Source organism: Pistacia vera, unplaced genomic scaffold (assembly GCF_008641045.1).
Source record: "Pistacia vera cultivar Batoury unplaced genomic scaffold, PisVer_v2 Contig805, whole genome shotgun sequence".
Taxonomy (NCBI): domain Eukaryota; kingdom Viridiplantae; phylum Streptophyta; class Magnoliopsida; order Sapindales; family Anacardiaceae; genus Pistacia; species Pistacia vera.
This window is the reverse complement of record NW_022196674.1, coordinates 309,587-321,544: the sequence shown is the minus strand read 5'-3', so window position 1 is coordinate 321,544 and position 11,958 is coordinate 309,587. Positions and strand designations below refer to the sequence as shown.

The window sequence follows — 11,958 nt, the reverse complement described above, 5'->3', positions numbered from 1 at the left end:
TGGTTTGAAATCGAATCTTTACCCTTGTTCAATCTCAAAAACTCATCAAAATGAAACTAAGGAAATGTAAAAAGCTGCTCTAACCCTATTCGAAGACTCCATCCAAAAAGACTAAGTGTTTTCATTTATACCTCGCCCCAAATTCCTTAGAAAAACACGCAAAAGTAAAACTGTGCATTTTACAAAACTGGAAATTACAACCGTCGCCGCGGCGAAGAAGAAATCTCGTCGCGGCGACGAAAGAAGCAGACTTGGTGCGTGACTGGTGCCCTTCACTGCGGCAAAGAACAACCTTCATCGCGGCGAAGCTTCCTGACAAATTCTAATTTATAGAATTGCCCCTTTGCTTGCATCTTCGCTTGATTCTTCGATCTTCGTTGCTCTCCCTTGGAAACAAGCTTCATAGTGCTTTACCCTGCTTTAGAACTCTCCCAACTTCTGAGATCCGCATACTTCTGAGTCCAAAATTTCCAATTCTGTCTTTATTAGCTCAAAATGTCCATTTTAACCTGAAACATGAAATGTAAAGAAGTAAGCAACAATTCAGGTCAAAATGAACTAGAAAGTACCTGAAATCCGACTAAAAAGTCTAATAAAAATGGTATAATCCACGGATTATCAAATACCCCCAAACAAAAGATATGCTCGTCCTCGAGCATAAGGTACAAACTCATGGAACAAAAACAACAAATAAACAAACAAAAACACGAAACACACACACAACAAAATTGAAAGGTGAACGAACACAAACTAAACTCAAACTCAACACATGAATTGCATAGAAATTACACAAGTCTCAAAAGGTGTTGAAAAATTATTATCAAAAAATTTTCAACACTCTAAGAAGTTATAAGCTACATCGATTGTCTTCCTCTATCGGTCCACTGAGTAGGTGATCCCCACTTCAAGCTACATTCCAACTTCTTGTATTATTTTATGCAGAAATGTAAAGTTTATCAAATGGTGGCAGACTCCATAAGCCTAAATATCGAACTACTCTCCACTAATGAGGACTAGACAAAGATGAGAATCAAAAGGTCTTTAAAAGCTTGTAACGTTAGGCTCGGGTAGTGGGTTCAAAGAAAAGGATAGGAATAACAAAGTAAGAGAACTCGGTTTTCCTCATGCAAACACTAAAATCAAATTGAACTCCACTTCTCCTTAATCACCAATCAAAATGTCCACTAATTCACAACCCTCAACTTGTATCTTTCTTATTTCGAATACCATGCAGCGGGGGAAATGCGTCTAAGGTGTATGTGGCATTGTTATACCAGAGGTTGCCTATACCTTTAAACTAGGAAGAAATCGTTTCTTTTTTTTTTCTTTTTTTTTTTTTTTTGAAAAGAAATTAAAATTCACAATTCAAATGAATTGAGCTGACTACCTCTTTTGTTTTTATTTCCCTTCTCCAGCTCCCAAACTATTCTTTTGGCTTATTCGTACAACTCTTTTTCCATTCTTTGTGTTTGCACTAAGGTCAAATTCTCCTAAGTGTACGACAAAGTGTTTAGGGTATAAGGATCGGACAATTTTCGATTTGCCAAGAAAAATAAAGCAATACTAATTCACAAGTCTCAAATGGGTGACTAGGGACAATTTCATTCATGGGTCGACTAGAAAGGCTCAAACGTTCAAAAAGAATGCCTAAATCATTTCCTAAACCATGTCTAATCCTAGAATTTCACCTCAAGCACTTCTCTACTAGGTTCTAAAGTCCACCAACATTATCAAACTTTACTAAGTACATAAAATGAATCTAAGCATGCCGAAAAAATGAAAATGGTGGTTGAACCACTCAACAAACCTCAATCAAAATCCAGTCAATGAACCTAAACTTGAAGCAATGCTTAACATTTCTCAACAATAAAAATGCAACAATCCAATTCTCATCATTGATTTCTACAATTCATCATCGGCAAAAACATTCAAACTAAAGAAAAATAACGAAAGTTCAAACTAAAAAAAACAACGAAAGTTCAAAAATTCCTAATTTTCCTACCTCCAAACAAAAGATGACATTGTCCCCAATGTCCCATTATGCATCAATTTGGAAAATCCAAAATAACAAGGGTACGAGAAAGTTCCCTGGTTAATCCGTGAAGTGTCGCTCCACATTGCACATCCGGTCCTTGACTTTTTCATCACCTAACATCTGTCAAAACAATTGAAGCTATGGTGTCCATTGTGTTAGCAAAACTTCACAAACTAAATTGAAAATATTACATCCTAATCTCGTCCTTGCAAAAACTACAAATTAAATGAAACAATTAAAACAACTACACAAATCCAAAACAAAAATAAGAACTAAGTTTAATGTTTGAAATGAAAAAAAACCAATTCAACTAGACAAATGAAAATAAAGATAATAACATAGGTGTTCCGGTGCTCATTCTTTGCCTCCCTCATCTTCCTCTTCTTCCTCTTCTTCCGCTTCTGATTCTGAGCCCATCCACTCATCTAAATCCCAGTCGGCCTATTGGAATCTTGAAGTGTCAACGTTGAGCTTGTTAAAGCTACTCTTCTGCATCTTATACATCATCTGGGTCTGCTCAACCAACCAATCCTGACGTTTTGCCATATGTTTCATCATACCCATCATCTGCTGCATCATCTCCTTCTGTGTAGTTGTGGAGCTGGAGGATGTGGCAGGGCCTTGTGTGGTTCTTTGTCGTTTTGTCCCTGCTCTTGGTTGATTAGCTGCTGGATTGGTTGATTAGCTGCTGGATGTTCAAGATGCATTTGATAATAATCTGAGTTGAGAGTTGGGGTAGCATGTAAACATTGCTCATCATCATACACCTTGACTCCAGCTTGAATGCACAAAGCTGTAATGAGATGTGGGAAAGCGTAACTTGTTCGCCTTGGTTTTAAGGCATGCTGAATACTGTTCCAAATAATATCTCCCACATCAATACTCATTCCTGTGGTAATAGAATAAAGCAATACTGCATTCTCTTTAGTTACTGTGCTATAGTGCGTTTCTTGCATTATCTTCGCACTAACAAAATACTGGCACAGTTGAGCCATCGTTGTCAAATCAGTTCCCTTGAGGGTTTTCTTTTGTTTCTTCGACACTGCCCAAGTTGCACCCAGTTTTGCAATGACTGGAAGAATGATATTATCCTCATAATTTGACATCCTAAACCTTGCATAATCATCCTGGAAAATCCTAGGCAGTTTATAAAACTCATTGATCACCTTTTCTGAAAACGGCACATCAACCCCTCTCACAAATGTCGTACCCTCTTCACAATCCGGGAGATTGGCATAAAACTCCTTTACTAGCGGCTCTACAGCCGGTTGTGCAGGAGCACTCATAAACATTTCCCACTTTCTCCCTCGACTCCAGTCTAAGGCCTGACTGGCAGTCAATCTGCACTCAGGAACAAAGCCCTTATCCTTTCTTTTTATAGCCCCTTCATATCTTTTCCGGGCCTCCTCACTCATGAAGCGGTCATCCACTTTCTTTCCTTTTCCCTTGCCTTTATATTGATGCTTGGCTTTGACCGGCATTTTCTCCAAAATTTAAGTTCAACTCAACCAACAATTCAAACCAAAGTGTCCTACAACAACCAATTATATCCTACGAAAATTGACAACACTTCCAAAAATTCGCACTACAACCCCCAAACTACAAATGTTTCAAATTCAACCAAAACACTTCAAAACTCAAAACCCACACTCCTTAATATCACCACACGCATAAACTACCCTTCCTCAAACAAAATCGAACTCACAAGCACTACAAATTTCATAACTCAACCACAACCAATTTTTTTCAGATCTACAAATTAAAACTCGAAATTGTGCGATAAAAAGTTTAGGGAACTTGAGATCTTACCAATATGAAGGAATATTCGACACCAATTCGACCAGAATAAGCCTAGATTGGAAAGCCCCAAATTTCTTGACCTAAAAATTTTGTGAAATTTTCGCAAAATTTGTTGTTGAAATGAGTTGTTTTGGTGTTTAGGAGGGTTAAGGAGTAAGAAAATTGGTTGGGAAAACACTGGGAATGCAAGGGATTGAAGTTTGAAAATTTTTCTCTCAAGTGGCTATGAAGAGTCGCGTGAAGAATGAAAAGAAAAGTGGGTATTTATAGAAAAGACTCGTCACCGCGGTGAAGAACAAGCTTTGCCGTGGCGAAGTTCTTCATTCAAGAACCTTAAAAAAAAACCAGGTTTCGCCGCAGCGAAGAAAAATTCTTCGTCGGGGCGAAAACATACAGAGGCTACACACTCTCTTTTCAGCTTACTTTTCCCCGGTGAAGAACAATCTTCGCCGCGGTGAAATGCCCTAGACAAATTTCGTCCCACTTGCTTCACCGCAGTGAACACAATTCCTTCGCCGGGGTGAAAACCTCTAGAAGCTGCACATGGTTCTCAGGTTTCTTCGCCCCGGTGAAGAACAATCTTCGCCACAGCGAAGATTGGGACTTTCAAAAACATATTTCCTACAAAATGCTTCGCAGTAGCGAAGAAGTAGTCTGGAGCATTTTCTGTCCTTTTCTTTGCTAAAAACTTCACCTGAAACACCCAAAAACATACCAATCAAAAATAATTCAAACTCATAAAGAATTCAAACAAATTCAAACACAAGAAAATGAAAAACAAATAATTAAAAACACTTGGGTTGCCTCCTAAGAAGTGCTTGTTTATAGTCGGTAGCTTGACTCTCTCAATCCGTCAAGCTGGGATGTCAAGCCAGATTGGGACAGATTTGTAACTCAGCATCCCATCTATGTAGGGCTTCAATCTCTGTCCATTGACTGTAAAGGTACCCTTTTCTTCATGTGACCCTTCCACCGCTCCATATGGGTGAATTCTTGTCACTGTGAATGGTCCAGACCATCTAGACTTCAGTTTTCCAGGAAAAAGCCTAAGTCTAGAATTGAACAACAACACCTTCTGTCCTACTTCAAAGTCCTTCTTCTAGATATGCTTGTCATGCCACCTTTTGGTCTTCTCCTTGTAAATTCGGGCATTCTCATATGCTTCGAGACGAAACTCATCGAGTTCGTTCAAAGTCAACATCCTTTCTTCTCCAGCAGCTTTCAAGTCCATGTTTAGCTGCTTGACTGCCCAGTATGCTTTATGCTTGAGTTCAACTGGCAAGTGGCATGCCTTCCCATAGACCATCCTAAATGGAGACATACAAATCGGAGTATTAAAGGCAGTTCGATAAGACCATAAAACATCATCCAGCTTCCGTGACTAATCTTTCCTAGATGCATTAACTATCTTTTCTAAAATTCCTTTAAGTTCTCTGTTAGACAGTTCTACTTGCCCGCTCGTTTGTGGATGGTAAGGTGTTGCAACCCTATGTGTCACTCCATACTTACTCAATAGCGCATCCAATTGCCTATTGCAAAAGTGGGATCCTCCATCACTAATGATTGCCTGTGGTACCCCAAACCTTGAGAAAATATTCTTTCTCACAAACTGAATCACTACCCTAGCATCATTAGTTGACAATGCAACTGCTTCAACCCACTTTGACACGTAATCCACCGCAACCAATATAAATGTGTTCCCAAAAGAACTTGGGAAGGGACCCATGAAATCAATCCCCTACACGTCAAAAAGCTCAATCACCAGGATATTGTTCAATGACATCTCATCTCTTTTTGAAATATTACCCATCCGTTGACATTGGTCACACTCCTGAATCATCCGGAAGGAATCCTTAAAGAGGGTTGGCCAATAAAACCCTGATTGTAAAACCTTGGCTACTGTCCTAGCTCATCCAAAATGGCCACTTACTTCCTTCTCGTGACAATGCCATAGAATGCTTTCCATCTCTTCCTTCGAGACACATCTCCGTATCATTTGATCAGCACAGTGTCTGTATAGGAATGGCTCTTCCCAAAAGTAGTACTTCAAATCTGAGAAAAAATTTCTCTTTTGTTGGAACGTCATACTACTTGGGAGCACCCTTGATGACAAATAATTTGCAAAATCCGCATACCATTGTGCTTCTTCCACACTCATCAATTTCTCATCCAGAAACATTTCTCTAATTGGCATTTCCTCCTCAGTTCCCTTGATTGGTCTCTCAATTCTTGACAAGTGATCTACCACAACATTTTCCGACCCTTTCTTATCTCGAATTTCCAACTCAAACTCCTGAAGTAGTAAGATCCATCTTATCAGCCAAAGTTTTGCTTCTTGCTTTGCCAAAAGGTGCCTGAGTGTTGAATGGTCCATGTAGACGATCACCTTTACACCTAACAAATATGAACAAAACTTGTCAAAAGCAAAAACTACAGCCAACAATTCTTTTTCAGTGGTGGTGTAATTCAATTGTGCATCAATGAGTGTTTTGCTAGCATACTGAATTACATGTAACACTCTGTTTTTCCTCTGTCCTAAAACTACCCCTAAAGCAAAATCACTAGCATCACACAATAATTCAAATGGCAGTCCCCAATCGGGAACTGCAATAATAGGTGCAGATACTAATAATTTTTTTAGAGTTAGAAAGGCATGCATGCATTCATCATTAAAATCAAACACAACATCTTTATTCAACAAATTGCAAAGGGGTTTAGAAATCTTAGAAAAATCCTTGATAAATCGTCTGTAAAACCCCGCATGCCCCAAGAAACTTCGGACCGCTTTGACATTTGATGGTGGTGGCAGCTTCTCAATCACTTCTGTCTTTGCTCGGTCAACTTTTATTCCGTCCTTTGAAATCCTATGCCCAAGCACTATTCGCTCTTGGACCATGAAGTGACACTTCTCCCAATTGAGTACCAAGTTCGTCTCCTTACATCGCTGCAAAACAAGAGAAAGATTAGTTAAACAATTATCAAAAGACAAACCAAAAACGGAGAAGTCATCCATAAAGACTTCTATGAACCGTTCCACCATGTCTCCAAAGATCGACATCATGCATCTCTGAAATGTCACTGGTGCATTGCATAGCCCAAAAGGCATCCTTCAGTAAGCGAAGGTGCCATAGGGGCAAGTGAAGGCCGTCTTCTCTTGATCCTCAAGAGCGATGGCAATTTGGTTGTATCCTAAATACCCATCTAGGAAATAGTAATAGGCATATCCTGCCAACCTCTCCAACCTCTGATCAATGAAAGGTAGTGGAAAATGATCATTCCTTGTCGCCTCATTCAATTTCCGGTAATCAATGCACACTCTCCAGCTCGTCACCGTCCTCGTTGGTATCAACTCCTTGCTCTCATTCCTTACTGCCGTGATACCTCCCTTCTTCGGAACCACTTGTACCGGGCTCACCCATGGACTGTCGGAAATAGGATAAATGATCCCCGTATCTAGGAGTTTCACCACCTCCTTTCTCACCACTTCCTTCATCAAATGATTCAATCTCCATTGTGGTTTCACCCTAGGCTTAATATCTTCCTCCATGAGTATCTTATGCATGCAAAATGATGGCGAGTTACCTCTAATGTCTGAAATGGTCCATCCAACTGCTAGTCTATGTTCCCTCAACACCCTAATCAACCCCTCTTCCTCCAATTTACTCAAACCTGAACTAATAATCACCGGGAAGGTTTCTGAGTCCCCAAGATATACATATTTGAGGTGGGAAGGTAAAGGTTTCAACTCAAGCTTTGGAGGTTCTTCATTTTCTTCCTTCTCTCTCTCTTTGTCAAAATCAAACTCCCCAAATTCTACATCTTGACTCTCATCAATCGGTTGAAGTGCTTCTAACATCCTAGCACATTCATTACTAGCTGACTTCTGTACCTCTTCTATTTTTTATTTGGTTATACACGCTTCTAGAGATAATTGTGGGGTGTTTTCTTCTAAAGATTGCTCAACCAATTTGTCCACTACATCGACACTAAAACATGAATCCGTTTCGAATGGAAACTTCATCGCCTCAAAGACATTGAAAGTTACTGTTTCATCTTGAACTCTCAATAGTAACTTCCCTTCCTCACATCTATAAATGCTCTCCCCGTGGCCAAGAATGGTCGGCCCAAAATCAGAGGAATTTCCTTATCCTCTTCCATGTCCAACACCACAAAATCTGCCGGAAAGATTATCTTGCCCACCTTCACCAACACATCTTTTACTACCCCCCTCGGGTGTTTTATGGACCTATCCGCTAGTTGCAACGACATGGTCGTTGGCTTTACTTCACCAATTCCTAATCTCCTGAAAACAGACAAGGGCATCAAATTAATACTAGCTCCTAAATCACACAAAACACGCTCAAAAGTAATATCTCCTATAATGCAAAGAATAGTAAAACTCCCTGGATCTTTGAGCTTCGGGGGTAACTTCTTCTGGAGAATGGCGTTGTACTCCTCCATGAGCATCACCGTTTCCTCATCTTCTAACTTCCTTTTGTTCGATAGGATTTCCTTAAGGAACTTCGCGTAGCTCGGCATCTGCTGTAATGCATCTGCAAAAGGAATGTTAATATGCAATTTTTTAAATATTTCAATAAACTTTGAAAATTGCCTATCCTGATTCTTTTTCTTCGATCTCTGAGGAAAAGGCACGGGTGGGGTGTGATGTGCCAACTTTGGTGGTATCTCAGGAAATGGCAATTTCTCCTCTTCTTTTGCCTTTCTTCCTTCTTCTTGTTCTCTTCCTCTAAACCGCTTGGTTTCACCTCAACAATGATCTCTTCATCAACTTCCTCTTCAGAATCTTCCTTTCCAGCTTGCTTAACTTCTTCCAAAACTGTCCCACTTCTCAAAATTATGGCGTTTGCTTGCTCACGTGGATTAGTCACCTTGTTGCTTGGTAAAGACCCATGAGGTCTCTCATTTAGTTTCTCGGCCAATTGGCCCATCTGTACCTCAAGATTCCAAATGGACGCCCCTTGATTTCTAAAATTTGTCCTCATCTCATTCATAAAACACGTGGTCTCCTACATGAATTTTCCAAACATGTCCTCCAACTTTGTCACTCTTAGATCTCCCCGTTGATTATTCATCCCTTGTTGGTTATTTGGAACAGTCCTCTGGTTCCATTGATTATTTTGCTAGTTTTGATTTTCCCAAGCCAGATTTGGATGATTTCTCCACCCTGGGTTGTATGTGTTGGAGTACGCATTGTTTGGCTGCCTCTGATTTCTCGCCAAGTAGTTCACTTGCTCCGATGATGAAGATGACGAAGCAAATGTGTTCCCCACTTGACACTCGCTGCTCACATGGTTTCCTGCACAAAAATCACAAGTTAGTTGAGGTACTTGTACAGAGTTTACTTGCATACTTCCCAACTGTTTCTGAAGTGTCGTGAGTTGGGCTGAGATGGTTGTGAAGGCATTAGCTTCATGAAGACCCAAAGATTTTCTTGGTATTACTCTCTCATTTGGTCTTTGACAGTTGTTGCTTGCCAGAACCTCAAGCAACTCATAAGCCTCCTCTGGTGTCTTATTCTGCAAGGCTCCCCTTGATGCTGCATCCACCATGGTTTGCACATTACCCATCAGTCCATTGTAGAATGTTTGGACTTGAAGCCAAACTGGCAACCCATGGTGTGTACATTTCCTCATTAACTCCTTGTACCTCTCCCAAGCCTCATACAATGACTTAGACTCATCTTGTAGAAATGATGTGATATCATTTCTGAGTTTTGCTGATTTAGCTGGAGGGAAGAACTTGGTAAGGAACTTCTGTGCTAGATCATTCCAAGTTGTGATAGTTCCTGGTGGTAGTGCCATTAACCACCCCTTTGCTTTATCCCCCAATGAGAATGGGAATAACCTCAATCTAATGGCGTCATCTGATACTCCGTTTGATTTGAAGGTGTCACAAATTTCCAAGAAATTTGCAATATGCTGATTCGGATCTTCCTTTAAATCACCATTAAACCTTACCGACTGCTGGATCATCTGGATGATTGCCCGCTTAATCTCAAAGTTGTTGACTTGCACCGTAGGCCTAATAATACTCGACCCATTGCTATTAACCGTGGGAACTGAAAATTCCCTTAATGTCCTATTCTCTGGTTCTGCCATCTCGACAACTATTCCTTCTGCTTCAACCACTATATCCTCTCTTTCTCTTCTCTCTCTGTTAAGTCGTCTGGCGGTTCTCTCAATCTCAAGATCAACAGGAACCACTGGCTGACGTCTCGCTCTTCGCATAAACTACACAGAATTAATGAAAGAAAGTGAGATCACAAACCAACTGAAAATTTAAAACAAAAATTAAAACTTCAATCTAGCTAACTATAGAAAAACTCAATGTTAACTTAAAGCTCAATCCCGGCAACGGCGCCAAAAACTTGATGCGTGATTCCTACAACATGCAATATGTAGCAAGTATATTAGTCGCACAAGTAATATAATGATGAGTGAGTATCGTTCCCACGAGGATTGTTCGCTAAGCACTAAGTTTCCTAATGTTCTCAAGTTGGAGCAACCGAATTCTTTTGGATTAATGGGAGCAATTTAACCTATTACTAAAACAAAATTACTAAACTACGATTTAACTTTGAATGCATGATGTAAAACACAGATAAAAATCAATTCAAACAAACGGGTAGGGTTTTGACTTCATTCGGACTCTATGGGTTAAACCTAAAGAATTAAGCTAAATTCGAATTCACATGCATTGATTGTAAATCGAACTCTCTAAAGTGTCAAACATACCTTCTCAGGCTATGTTTTCCTACTCTTCCCTATTAACCTTCCGCACCCAACAAATTGAAAGTTAATAAATCTAAGCTCATTAAGCACAAAAGTCCTAAAATGATTTCATTGGTTCTTGAATCTATCTCTAGCATCCAATACTACAATGGTGATTACCCAAGAAGCCTAACATGATTCATTTCTTAATCTCATCATGTTCATCACATAAAACTAGTAAATGCAGAGTAAACACACAATCAAAGCAAAATCATATGAAAAGAAAATAATCAATAACTTAACCCATAAAAATCCAAACTACAATCGAAACCCTAACCCAAAATGTGTTAGTTCATGGCCAAATCAACAACACAAATGAAAGAAATGAAAATACTAAAGTTCAACATAATGAAAATAAAATAAAAGATAATAAATCTCCCCAAATGACGAATCCCCTGGTTCAAAATCGAATCTTTACCCTTGTTCAATCTAAAAAATTCCTCAAAATGAAACTAACGAAATGTAAAAAGCTGCTCTAACCCTATTCGAAGACTCCACCCAAAAAGGCTAAGTGTTTTCATTTATATACCTCACCCCAAATTCCTCAGAAAAACACGCAAAGGTAAAACTGTGTGTTTTACAAAACTGGAAATTACAACCGTCGCCGCGGCGAAGAAAGAAGCAGGCTTGGTGCGTGACTGGCGCACTTCGCTGCAGCGAAGAACAACCTTCGTTGCAGCTAAGCTTCCTGACAAATTTTGAATTTAGAGAATTGCCCCTTTGCTTGCATCTTCGCTTGATTCTTCGATCTTTGTTGCTCTCCCTTAGAAACAAGCTTCATAGTGCTTTACCCTGATTCAGAACTCTCCCTACTTTTGAGATCCGCGTACTTCTGAGTCCAAAATTTCCAATTATGTCTTTATTAGCTCAAAATGTCCATTTTAACCTGAAACATGAAATGTAAAGAATTAAGCAACAATTCAGGTAAAAATGAACTAGAAAGTACCTGAAATCCGACTAAAAAGACTAATAAAGATGGTATAATCCATGGATTATCAGAGATCAAGATGAAACAGGGTAAATATGATACCTGTAAGGTGATCTGCCAATGGATAATAGAGGATAAAGAGACAGACTTTAAAATAGTCAATGGGGCACTGATGTTTAGAGATAGAATATGTGTACCTCAAGATGATGAACTAAGGAATAAAATCCTTAGTGAGGCACACAATACACTTTATACAGCCCAACCTGGGATTGTAAAGATGTATCAAGATGTGAAGAAAAGTTATTAGTGGTTAGGTATGAAAAACGACATTGTTGATTATGTTGCCAAATGTTTAACATGTCAACAAGTAAAAGCAGAGCATCAGAGACCATCAGGATTACTCC

The 11,958-nt window shown here is 39.4% G+C and overlaps 1 non-coding gene across 1 annotated transcript; it reads left to right on the top strand.

Moving 5' to 3' along the window:
* The first annotated feature begins 9,463 nt into the window (after positions 1-9,463).
* LOC116117393 lies at positions 9,464-9,570 on the top strand. Its single transcript, XR_004125941.1, has one exon. It is a non-coding gene; the product is annotated as a small nucleolar RNA R71 (small nucleolar RNA).
* Positions 9,571-11,958: the final 2,388 nt, after the last annotated feature.